The sequence below is a fragment of the Bos indicus genome, chromosome 6 (genome assembly GCF_029378745.1).
Source record: "Bos indicus isolate NIAB-ARS_2022 breed Sahiwal x Tharparkar chromosome 6, NIAB-ARS_B.indTharparkar_mat_pri_1.0, whole genome shotgun sequence".
NCBI lineage: Eukaryota > Metazoa > Chordata > Mammalia > Artiodactyla > Bovidae > Bos > Bos indicus.
In genome coordinates, this window is record NC_091765.1 from 19,225,016 (window position 1) to 19,238,584 (window position 13,569).

The window sequence follows — 13,569 nt, forward strand, 5'->3', positions numbered from 1 at the left end:
GAACCAGTCAACCCTAAAGGAAATCAGTCCTGAATATTCATTGGGAAGACTGATGCTAAAGCTGACCTTCAATACTTTGGCCACCTGATGTGAAGAACCAACTCATGCGAAAAGACTCTGATGCTGGGAAAGAATGAGGGCAAGAGGAGAAGGGGGCAACAGATGGTAAGATGGTTGGATGGAATCACTGACTCAGTGGACATGAATTTCAGAAAACTCAGGGAAATAGTGAAGGACAGGGAAGCCGGGCTTGCTACAGTTCGTGGGGTTGCAGAGTTGGACGTGACTTAGCAACTGAACAGCAACAAGAACAACATGCTGCATGAATGGATAACTATAAAGTACTTCCCTCTTTTACCAAGTCCACTGAACTATAAATGCCTTGAGAGTAGAGACTGACTTCACGTTACCTCAAGCATAAGACCTGGGTCACCACTGAACTATAAATGCCTTGAGAGTAGAGACTGACTTCACGTTACCTCAAGCATAAGACCTGGGTCAAATAAGCCCTCAGAAAATAACCAGACTCATCAAATAATATTTGTCTTCCCCAATTGAAAATTTATATCCAATATTATCCTTTTGCAATTAATCAAGAGCATGTGTGCGAAGACTTTGAGTAGCAGTTCTCCATGTTAACTCCTTTCTGGTATTGCTGGCTTTGTGGGGTTGTTTCTAGAAGCAAACAGGTGGATAAAATTATTTCTCCAGACTCTTTTCAGACTTCCTCAGGAATCTATGCTCTAATGTCTCTCACATTAGCACCTATAACAGAGTTCCTGGTTAACAGAGAGTTAACACACATCCCTCACACCTGGTTCCTGTCCAGTCTGTAAGAGCAATTACAAGTCCAGAGCCAAAGATAACAACCAAAGTTGGACAGACTCAGTTCTTCCAACACTGAAATATTTCTTTTCATCCATGATCGTCCCTGATATTATCTCTATCCTCTTTTCACTGGAAATGTCAAAGCCACCAGCAGAGTATTAGGAAATAAAATGGATGTACTGTCTGACTCTATAGCATATTCACAACATAAGGTTGTCAGTATTTTCAGAAATACTTAGAATCTTAGGAAAACAGTATTAGGTCTGTTTAAAAATGAGACCCAAAGAGTCTCTTGTATGTTTATCTACCAGGAGGGTGAATTATTTTGTGTGATATATAGATATAAGAAAAAGATAGTAAAAAGTTATATTTCCTATAGATGAAGAAATACCATTCTTAAGAAATTACTGTAAACATTTTGGGGTGTGATATTGATAGTATTATGTTTGGGGAAAAAAGTCTGAATCTATCAGATACATGTAATGAAGCATTTACACACAAAAAATGTGATTCTAGTATTTGCTTTAAAATAATTGAGAACAAAAAGAACACAAAAATGGCAGGCAGTTTATTATTGTTCAAGATAAGAGAGGGTAAGTGGCTATAATTGTGCTACTTTCTCTACTTTTGGGTATGTTTTAAACATTCCAAAATAAAAATTGTAAAAAAGCAACCTAAATGGCCATCAACAGAGGAATGGATAAAGATGTAGTATGAATGGAATATTACTCAGTCACAAAAAGGAATGAAATTATGTCATTTGTAAAGACATGGATGGACTTAGAGACTGTCATATAGGGTAAAGTCAAAAAGAGAAAAATAATGTATATGAACATATATATGTAGAATCCAGAAAAACGGTATAGATGCTCTTATTTGCAAAACAGAAATAGAGACACAGATGTAGAGAACAAACATAGGAACATTAAGAAGGGAAGGAAGAGTAGGATGAATTAGGAGACTGGGGTTGACATTTATACACTATGGATACAATGTATAAAATTAATGACTAATGAGAACCTACTGTAGAGCTCAGGGACCTCTACTCAGTGCTCTGTGGTAAGCTAAATGGCAAGGAAATAAAAAAAAAAGGGGATATATGTACATACAAGGCTGATCTACTTTGTTGCAAAGTAGACAATCACACAACACTGTAAAGCAACTGTAATTCAACAGAAATTTTAAAAAAGAAAAAAGTTTCTCCTGACAGAAAAAAAAAATAGTTTTATAACTAAAAGATAGAACTGAGATACATAAACTGAACAGTTTTCTAATTTTTTCCTAAATAGCAATAATTAGCTTACATATTTTATTAACCTGATGAATTATTATATCAAATCATAAAACACAATCTTTGGGAATTCTTTACAGTCTCAAAGCTAGACGGAAAGGATGAAAGGAATGTAAAGTAATTTAATTGGTTTCCCCCGCAACATTTTATTTTATGAAGGAGCATCTCCCACCCCCACATTATTTCCTTCCGAAGGCTCTTGTCATCAGAGGTCTCCTCCAAGCTACTGCTGGTTCCCAGTGTCTGTCCCTCAATCTGTGTCTTCAATCTTTGTTTGTCAAGTCAGGATCCATTTTAGCAAGTGATCCGTCTATAAATATAAACTTACCCACGTTTATTTGAACCAGTAAACAAGAAGAAATACAAAAGTGGCTTGCTTCTCCTAAACAGATATATTCTGCTACATAATATCCATCTACTACTTCCTACTGACCCCACTGCTTGACTGGCCTTTGGTTTCCTCTCTTACATTCCTTTCTGCTAGCAACTGTCTACTGACTGCAGCCTTCTGCTTGCGCTTCAACTCTCGACAAACTGCATGGCTCAAAACCCCTCTCCAGCTTAGATTTCCAGTTTCCTGGCATTCAACTCTACAGCCCATTCTGGCACTTTTCCTTCAGCAAATGTTGCCAGTTTGGTACTCCTGGTCCTGACTCATCTCTGTGATTGCACATCCCTCCTGAGATTATATTTTCAGAAAGAGGTGATGGAGCTTCATGGAATGCAATTCATCATATTTTGTGTATAACAGTCAGTTTGATGTGGGTTTTTCACATAAAAAGATCGTAAACATACACACCACATACATGCAAACACACACATAATTTTATATTTTGTGCCATTTGATAACAGTGAAATTAGACCATACATTGAGACCAAAGACACTTTCACAATATGTGAAGTTCTCTGGGTCTCAAGTGTATATCACTACCAAGTCAATTGAGACAAATTCAGTTTTTCCAAATGAATCCAGAAATGACCCATTTTGTATCAGCCTCCTCTAAGACTACAGCCAATAGGAAGGGAAAAGTTTCAAAAATAGAGTATTTCTTGTAAAAACAAAATAAATGTATACAGTACATAATTCCTTTAAAAAGTGTTTATATGTCAATAAATGATTTAAAGCATAATATATTACTTTAATGTTTGTTAAAAAATAAAGAATATTTACATGTTGCAAATAAACCCACTTTTGAGTTTCTATTTTATATAAACTTAAAAACCAGAAGATTTTCAATGAAAGAAGTATAAGGAATAGACATTAGAGTGCATAATACAAGACAACAAAAAGTAAAACAAAATATACTGAATTATGACACTATAAATTGATTAAGCATCATGTATTAAAATATTTCAAATGGATCAAAGCACAGAAACCAAGTATTACATCTATTTTTGAAAGTGATATTGGCTCACAAGTTTCCCACATGTAGGAGATTCTTGTCAGTTTTGGTTCCCCGGCATCCAATCTCCCTTTCAAAAAAAATGACAGCTTCCTTCCTCACTCCCCAGTAAACTTGTACAGTTGGGTACTATCTTGTGGGATTTAAGTACTGAAATTATGATGCAAGGATAGGACAGAAACCTGCACCTCATTCAATTCAGTGGCAGAGCTCTGTTAGTGTTGCTATAGATCTCCTGGAGTCTGTGCTTCTTGGCACTCAAGAATTCTTGGTTTCAACCCATTTTTCCACTCTATCCTGTACCTTCCAACAATTCTATAAATTCCCTTATGTTTTCAACAAGTTCATTTATTGCTAAAGTTAGTCAAAATCAGTTTCGTTTGTTTACAAAGAAACAGTGGGGTATAAAAGAAATAATACCATATAGGTACACATATATGCATATTTGGATGTGAGAGTTGGACCATAAAGAAGGCTGAGCACCAAAGAATTGATGCTTCAAATTGTGGTGCTGTAGAAGACTCTAGAGAGTCCTTGGACTGCAAGGAGATCATACTAGTCAATGCTAAAGGAAATCAACCATGAACATTAATTGGAAGGACTGATGCTGAAGTTCCAATACTTTGGCCAACTGATGTAGAGAGTCGACTCATTGGAAAAGACCGTGATGCTGGGAAAGACTGAAGGCCAAAGGAGAAGAGGGTGGCAGAGAATGAGATGGTTAGAGAGCATCACTGACTCAAAGGACAAAGGACCCTAGCATGCTGCAGTCCAGGAGGTCTCAAAGAGTCAACCATGACTTAGCGACTGAACAACAGCAGCAACATATAAATCCACACAAATAGAGACAGAGCTGCGCGCGCACACACACACACACACACACACACACACACACACACACACACATATTGTATTCCAGGATTGAAACTTTGAAGCTCTATCAGAAAATAGCCAATTCAAAATGTTCACTTAGTATCACCTAAAACAATGTCTCAGCGGCACCATAAATTTTGAAGAGCATGAGGAATTAAAGTGCCCTATGGTAGGGTGGATGTTTCCATGACACTGGAAAAGAATGCCTAACTTAAAATCCAAAATTATTAATACTACCTTAAAGAATGAACCGATAACCATGAAATAGTAGAAATTCAACTGATTTTACAGTCCAGTCATATAAAACTTAATTCTTTGCTTGCTATTGTAAGACAATAATCACCAAGACTGGACTTTGGCTACTTAAAAGGGGAAACTGAATGGAAGGAATGACTCACCCATCTGTCCACGTCCTCTCCTATGAAGCACCCTCCACTGACTTCCATGGCCTAAGGAAGTTCTTATTCCTTGGAAGTTGTCCTTCCTTCCTGGCTTTAAAAAAAAAAGTCATTATTTCCTTGCCTGAAGAAGCTCCTTTCTAAGAGGTAGTTAATAAATCCTCTCATGCTGTATTGAACTTGTGTAGAAAAGATTAACAAACCAAAAAAAAAAAAAAGGCAAGAATTTGCTGATTAATACTGTTAAAAGCTTTTATTTTGAACTTTCATACTACATGACCAAGGAAGGCAAAATTAAATTTAGGTTGGTCTGCATTTGTCAAAATCAATGTGCTTTCCAGAAAATATATTTACTACATGCCACCTGAAACACCTAGCATGTTCCTAAATTTTATTAGAATATTTAATGACCCCCAACCCAACATTGACACTCTAAAGGAATCTGAATGCCAGAAGGCCTTGGGCATATTAAAGACAGAATTCAAAGGCTTTCAGAAATAGGAAAAATAAAACTTTGCTGCTACCATTCATGAATATGTCCTTGTTTCCTCTCTGACAAACTATGCTCAGATACTGAGAATATCTTTGCCAATAACTTATTTAATGCAGGTTCACTGTGGGAATTATAATTTATAGTAATAATACTTCACAAGCCAACAACATTCAAGATAATATCTCTTATTAGGCCAATAAAGAAATAACATACTTCAAACCAATGAGAGATTAATTACACTATTGTTCCAGGCAGAGGGGAGGTGAAAGAAATAAAGTCCAAATTTAGTTGAGGTGTACAATTCTACAAGTTGGTTTTTGAAAGGGTCAACTTAGCCAACCAAGAGCTGATGTCCACTTGCCAGTGCAAATCAAGTCTCTGGTTATCAGAGCATGATGTTAGCGGAATGAAGGTGCTGGCACTGGCAGGCAAGGTGGTCTGCTCTGAAGGTCATTAATCCAAGAACCATGACACAGCTTTGTGGCTACCTATGAGGAGCAGCCTTGCCAAGGCAGGAATAGATGCCCCTTCTTTCTCCTGAGACTTCTGCACAGTTCAATACCACTGCCTACTAAGAGCAGCCTGATCACAGGGGAGCAAGTCTCTCAAAATCTTCAAAGAGCTACTCAGATCAGCAAAGATCAGGCTTGCCCAGACCAAACACTCTCAGTACAAGTTCTCACAAATTCTTGGTATTATCCATTACATCACAGTTGAGTCTCCCTATGTTCACACTGACCAGCATAGTAATTTTACTGACATCATCCTGACACAGCCTTCCCAACACAAGTTCTCCCTTAGATAAAAACAACTTCAGTTAAGCATGAACAAGTAGATCAAACAATTTTACTTAGTAATAAAAAGTGGATATGAAATCATAACAAACCAATATACAACATTCGATTTTTTCCTTAACTTCATCCTTAAAGAGAGGTTTAAAAAGATAACAAACAAAAACTCCCTTTATTAAAATACTGTGATATATATCAGTATAGGAACCATCAGTGTCTGTAAGTCACATTGACTGCTCTCCCAAAGCTCAGAATTATTATGAAAGGCTAGTTAAAACAGACTCCACAATCTCAATGAGAACTGGAAAAAAAAAAAAAAAAAAAGCGCTATAGAGGTGGAGTCTAGGGCATTACACCAGAAGGAAAGTATCTGAGATGACTATAATAGCTAGCAGTAATTCGAATAGTTTGATTTGCATAAATTCCTGGTGATGGTTAATTATGAAGTCCCAGAGAACAAATTACATATGTAAAATATGAAAGTTTTACCTGATTTGTATGAGAAAAATACAGTTCAGAATTATTAATTTGGGGAAAAAAAAAGAGAAATTCAATCTGAGAACAGAGGATTGATATTACAAAGAGGAAGGTAAAAACAATATTCAAAAGCAGAGACATTACTTTGCCAACAAAGGTTCGTCTAGTCAAGGCTATGGTTTTTCCTGTGGTCATGTATGGATGTGAGAGTTCGATTGTGAAGAAGGCTGAGCGCCGAAGAATTGATGCTTTTGAACAGTGGTGTTGGAGAAGACTCTTGAGAGTCCCTTGGACTGCAAGGAGATCCAAGTGGTCCACTCTGAAGGAGATCAGCCCTAGGATTTCTTTGGAAGGAATGGTGCTAAAGCTGAAACTCCAGTCCTTTGGCCACCTCATGCGAAGAGTTGACTCATTGGAAAAGACTCTGATGCTGGGAGGGATTGGGGGCAGGAGGAGAAGGGGACGACAGAGGATGAGATGGGTGGATGGCATCACTGACTCGATGGACGTGAGTCTCAGTGAACTCCGGGAACTGGTGATGGACAGGGAGGCCTGATGTGCTGGGACTCACGGGGTCGCAAAGAGTCGAACACGACTGAGCGACTGATCTGATCTGATCCTTTTCTGGCCATAGGAAAATTTGTGAATATTGGCAACCAATGAAATTAGATGTTAATAATTGTAAGAGACTATTTACAGGAGAGAAACTCTGAATGCTCAATAAATATATGCCTAGATAATCAATCTCACTTGTAATTAGGAAAAGTGCAAGGTAAAACAAGACTGAGATAGTTTGGTATATGTCAGAAAAGTCTGACAATACTAAAGTCTGCACTCTGTTCTATGCTGTAAATTTATAATGCTAAAGGTACATTTTTCCCTAGTACCTAGAAATCCTACTTATAGATACCTGGAGAACTATATGTTGCAAAAGACATATATAAGAATTTTCATTGTAACACACAGAGTTTTATCTACCTGGTTTACTTTGGAACTCTCAACTCCAGGACCATGAATAGCAGGTAGAAGCTGCTCAGAAATACAGTCAAATAGATGAATAGTTATTCAAGAATTGACAGATACCGATTAAATATTCCAGTTCATGTGAAAATGTAAATTTGCAATGAGTAATGGAAGGCTTCTTGTATAATAATAAGACTTGTATAATATATCTTATATAATAATAATAGGTAGCATTATAGAGTGCTTCCTATTTTCCAGACAGTTTTAAGTCTCATTTAACAGTCACTCACCCAAGAATCTCACATTATTTTTGTTTTCAGAAAGGTTAAGTACTTCAGCTTCTGAAGCACATTTGGTCCACAGAGATATTTTGGCAGTCTGCTCAATACAATTAAACAATTTTGAATGCATTGTTGAACGCATTAAGGTGCATAAAATGGCAGCAGTTCATCATACACTCAACCACCACCACTCAGCAAATCTCACTTGCCAGTTTGAGTGGGCTTTTTGTCACCTGCCTTGTCCCTGAAAGCATTTAAATTAGTTACCCATGCCATAACAAGTAAATGTAATTATTACTTCTTTCTACTCACATGGTAATAATTTTCCAGCTTTCTGCAAGTGGGTGAGTGACTACATATAGTGTTCCCTAGTGGATTAGAAGCAGGGGAACTATCCAATTTTCTGTGTGTCCCTGAGGGAGCCAATTAAGTAGTTTTCAATATGGGGGTAAGGGGTTCCAGAGGTCAACCTGAATTGGGTGTGATAAAATTTCAGACATTTGTAAGCATGTCAAATAGATTAGTAGAGTAAAACAGCCAAACATTTTGTTTGGAAGCTGGTGAATCTTAGAGAAATAAGATATTCCTAAAGGAAGGTGAAGTAAATACTTATCAAACTGGTCTAAGAACAATAGTTTGTCATAAACACAATGGGATGATTTTGAGTTTAGTAACTTTTCTCCAGCAAGCTCCTGGTGGCTGAGTGCAGAAAGGAAATTACAGCAGATGTTATATCACAGTCAAAGGCAAAAGACTTTTATTTTAGATTTTATTAATTCCTGATACAGCCTATGCCATGGAAGCCAAGCAATGAACCATTCGACTATTTATTGAAAAGGAAAAGTAATAATTATATAATTTCTCAAGTGTCCTTCAAATTCTTCCACCTTCCAGCAAAACCTAATAAACATACTCATAACATACCCAAACTCAGATTAGGATGGTGGAAAGACAGGGGTGAAACAACTTATCTCGAAAAATAACATTTTGCTTTTCCCTGAAATCTTTCTTCTGGTTTTCTCCTGTGAGCTCATGTTATCTTTAATTTTTGGCACACACGAAAGAATCTAAGTTACTAGACCTCTTGGACTTAGGTTTCTGTACATGTTGAGCATGATCATACTAGTCAGCTAAAACCCAGGATAATATACACCAGAGATCATCTTTAGAAGAGGTGAAATGGTCAGGAGGTTATTAGGGGGTGACTCCATTAACTAGATAAAATCTAGTCTTGGGAGCCACATATCACCCAACTCTGGAGTAGCTAAATTCTGAACACTAGAATACTCCCTTAATAAAGGAGAATACTCCTTTAAAGGCATCCTAACATCTCCATTTGCCTGAAAGTTCTAGGCACATTTCAAGTCACAAATCAAATGCACCTTTCTCCATAAGGCCTTCATAAATATAATTAATCACAATTTGTCTTCCGTCTTCTAGTCCTTCAAGACTTCAACTTTACCTGTATTACAGCATTCACTGACATCTTTGTTGTACTAATGTTCGTATCTGTCTCCTCAACCAGACTGTACCTTCTGGGTGAAAAATACAAGTACTGCATATATTTTCATACTGAATGACATTGAATTCATAAAGCCATTAGGCTCTTAAGTTTGGACAAGTACAACATTTCTTACTGTTTCATTCTGTTCTAATTAAAAGTTCTCCATTATAATCTGGGCCTAAACCAACTTCAGTGTTAGAATATGATAGCTGGCCAATGACGAAGAAGAAAATGATCTAAGTGTTCAGCCCTTACTGCCTGTATCTGGAAGCAAGTCCCACTATTATCATCACTTCCATTTAATAATGGAGGTGGTTAGTAAAGTGCACTGAGATAAACTGTTCATATGGGAGAGGGTTTCAAACTGGGGAGCATAATCCTCAAATTAGGAAACAAGGGAAATTGCTTCACACAAAATATCATCACACTCAGGAAGTACATTTCATAGGAAGGAAGTTATTAATGACATAGGTGAGCTCAACTAACACCTACGTTTATATTTGGAACCAATCAAGAAAAGTAAACACAAACGAGAGTTCTCTTAAATCGGAAGGGTCCAATATTCTAACAATTAAGAAAAAGACACGAACTAAATAAAACCTCTGAAATCATTTCATTCCTAAACAGATATTCAGTTTTCCCCTTGTTTATAAATTTTCAAAGTTGAAGCAGATTTACATAATGTATATGTTTTCCAAAAGAACATTTTATGAGATAAATCCATTTCTTCTTTCTAAAGATAAAACTGTTTAATCAAAGGGAAGAATATCATGAATTCTAAGGGCTATAAAACTATAAAAATGTCATATAAAAAATGATAATGATGAATAATTAACAAAATAGGGCTAATTCTGAAAATGACTAGCTTTCCCTTCCCTAACAAGAAATTCAGGTACCTAATACTTTAGACTCAGATATCTGATGCAATTCAATTCATGATTATAATGGAAAAGAGGTGAACATGGTAATAAACTTATTGTTGTTGAAAAGTTATTTTTAATTACAAGATCTCTACATAATTACTACTTCAGGTTAAGTCTCCCTGCCATACATTTATGGTTAGTAATAAAAATAAACTAGATTTACGATGTTTAAAGTCTTGACAAATAAATCCGAGTATTTTACTAAAGTCCTCCTCTGCCACCTCCTCCCTGCAAACTAAAGCCCTCACTTTGAGAAATACACCTACTTATACCTGCTAGTTTAATTTTGGTATATCATTACTACTGAAATGTTCAGTTTAGTTCAGTCACTCAGTCGTGTCTGACTCTTTGAAAGCCCATGAATTGGACACGACTGAGCGACTGAACTGAACTGAAAGCATAGGTTTACTTAGCAGCAAGACCCAGGAGTTGCAGCCAAGTTGCTTCAGTCATGTCCGACTCTGTGCGACCCCATGGACTGCAGCCTACCAGGCTTCTCTGTCCATGGGATTCTCCAGGCAAGAACACTGGAGTGGGTTGCCATTTCCTTCTCCAAGACCCAGGAGCAGAGGTTGAAATTCAGGTAATAAGTTCAACCTACATCATCACTGCTATTGTCCTATGATCATTTTTCTACTAAATTATAGATTCAAACATATGTTGCTATCCAAAGCTCTCTCTTCTCAAAACCCAAAGACTCCCAATTAGAGTTTTATTTTGTGTGCTACTTATTCTCATGTCCTCCATTGTTTGTTTGTTTTTTTTTTTAATTTTATTTTGGTAAGAATACATGAGATCTACTCGCAACAGATTTTTAAGCATATCATATGGATATTCATACATAACATTCTAAACACAGGATCTCCAGAATTCATACATTTTCCATAATGAAAATTTTATACTAATTGTTAGCAGCTCCCCTTTTCCCTTTACTCCTTATTCTCTGGCAACCACAATTCTACTCTTTGCTTCCCTGAGTTTGACTCTTTTACATATCACATACATATAGATTCATGCAGAGTATTTACTCTTCTTCTGTGACTGGCTTATATCACTTAGTATCAGTTCAGTTTGGTCAGTTCAGTCACTCATTCGTGTCCAACTCTTTGCAACCCCATGGACTGCAGGCATGTCAGGCTTCATCACCAACTCCCAGAGCTTACTCAAACTCATGTCCATCGAGTCAGTGATGTCATTAAACCATCTCATCCTCTGTCATCCCCATCTCCTCCTGCCTTCAATCTTTCCCAACATCAGGGTCTTTCAAATAAGTCAATACTTTGCATCAGGTGGCCACAGTATTGGAGTGTCAGCTTCAGCATCAGTCCTTCCAATGAATATTCAGGACTGATTTCCTTTAGGATTGACTGGTTGGATCTTCTTGCAGTCCAAGGGACTCTCAAGAGTCTTCTCCAACACCACAATTCAAAAGCATCAGTTCTTCAGCACTCGGCTTTCTTTATAGTCCAACTCTCACATCCATACGTGACTACTGGAAAAACCATAGCTTTCACTAGATAGACCTTTGTCAGCAAAGTAACGTCTCTGCTTTTTAATATACTGTCTGGGTTGGTCATAGCTTTTCTTTCAAGGAGCAAGTTGTCTTTTAATGTCATGGCTTCAGTGACCATCTGCAGTGATTTTGGAGCCCAAAAAATAAAAGTCTCTCACTGTTTCCATTGTTTCCCCATCTATCTGCCATGAAGTGACGGGACCAGATGCCATGATCTCAGTTTTCTGAATGTTGAGCTTTAAGTCAGCTTTTTCACTCTCCTTTTTCATTTTCATCAAGAGGCTCTTTAGTTCTTCTTTGCTTTCTGCCATAAGGGTGGTGTCATCTGCATATCTGAGGTTATTGATATTTCTCCCAGAAATCTTGATTCCATCTTGTGCTTCATCCAGCCCAACATTTCGCATGATATACTCTGCATAGAAGTTAAATAAACAGGGTGACAATATACAGCCATGACGTACTCCTTTCCCAACTTGGAACCAGTCTGTTGTTCCATGTCCAGTTCTAACTGTTGCTTCTTGACCCGCACAGTATAATGTCTTCAAAGTGCATCCATGTTGTCACATATTACAGCATTTTCTTTATTACGGCTGAACAACATTCCATTCAATATACCATATGGTTTAATCCATTAATCTGTCCATGGACATTTAAGAGACTTCTACATTTTGGTTATTGTGAATAGTGCAGCAATGAACATGGGAGTGCTAACATCTTTCTGAGATACTGATTTCAATTATTTTGGATAATACCCAGAATTGGAATTGCTGGATCATATGCGATTTCTCTTTTTAATTTTTTGAGGACCTTCCCATCAGGTTCCACAACAGTGCACCATTTTGCACTCCCAACAGTCAACAGTGTACAAGGGCCCTGGTTTCCACAACCTTGTCAATACTTGTCTATACACACACACACACACATATATATTGTAATTATAATATCCATTCTAACTGGTGTGAAGTATATCTCACTGTGATCTTGATTTTTGATTCCCTAATGATCTGTGACATTGAGCATTTTTTCATATGCCCATTGACCATTTACATGTCATCTTTGGAGAAATGTCTGTTCAAGTTCTTAGTCCATTTTTAAACTGGGTTATTGGTATTTTTGCTACTGAGTTGCAGCAATTCCTTACATATTTTGGAAATTAACCCCTTAACAGATGCATGATTTGCAAATACTATACCTCCTTCCACATGTTGCCTTTTCACTTTTTTTACTGTTCCCTTTGCTGTGCAAAAGCTTCCTAGTTTTATATAGTCCCATTTTTCTTATCTCTTTCATTCTGAAAATAAAATAAGGATGCACTATAGCTTCTCATTTATCAGTTAGGTAGAGTATCAGCTATCAACTCATTACCTCATTTCATTTGTTGTGTATGTATTGAGCATCTACAGTGTGCCAGACACTGAGTATAACAGTAATGTAAAAGATAGACCTGTCTATGTGGAGCTCACCTTCATGAGGTAAAGCAACAATAAGCAAGTAAAAAAGGAATCACATATAGTAAAATGTCAGGCAATACGTGTTGTTGAAAAAATTAAACAGGTGAACTAGAGAGAGACCGAATTGTTTTATGTTATTGCTTGCATACTAAAACTAAATGAAAGCAGGAGAATCCAAAAAGCTTAATCAACACTAATGAAACACTTTAATATAATGTATTTCAAATTTAAATCTATCTCTGATATACATTTAGCTTTTTTTCTAACCAGAGAACTAAAAGGTATTTAGTATGAGCATTCATGTTTCCAAGACAATAGTACTGTAGTCTAAGAAGAGGAAATAACTCTGTATAGCCTTACTTATATAAATAAACATCTAG

At 36.8% G+C, this 13,569-nt stretch overlaps 1 long non-coding RNA gene across 1 annotated transcript in view; it reads right to left on the reverse strand.

Annotated features, from left to right (window-relative positions):
- LOC139183590 (uncharacterized) overlaps nt 1-13,569 on the reverse strand; it is a 327,223-nt gene that overhangs the window by 189,539 nt on the left and 124,115 nt on the right. The window contains exon 3 of the long non-coding RNA XR_011567087.1: nt 4,794-4,887. This is a non-coding gene — a long non-coding RNA (uncharacterized lncRNA). The remainder of the gene's footprint in view (nt 1-4,793; nt 4,888-13,569) is intronic.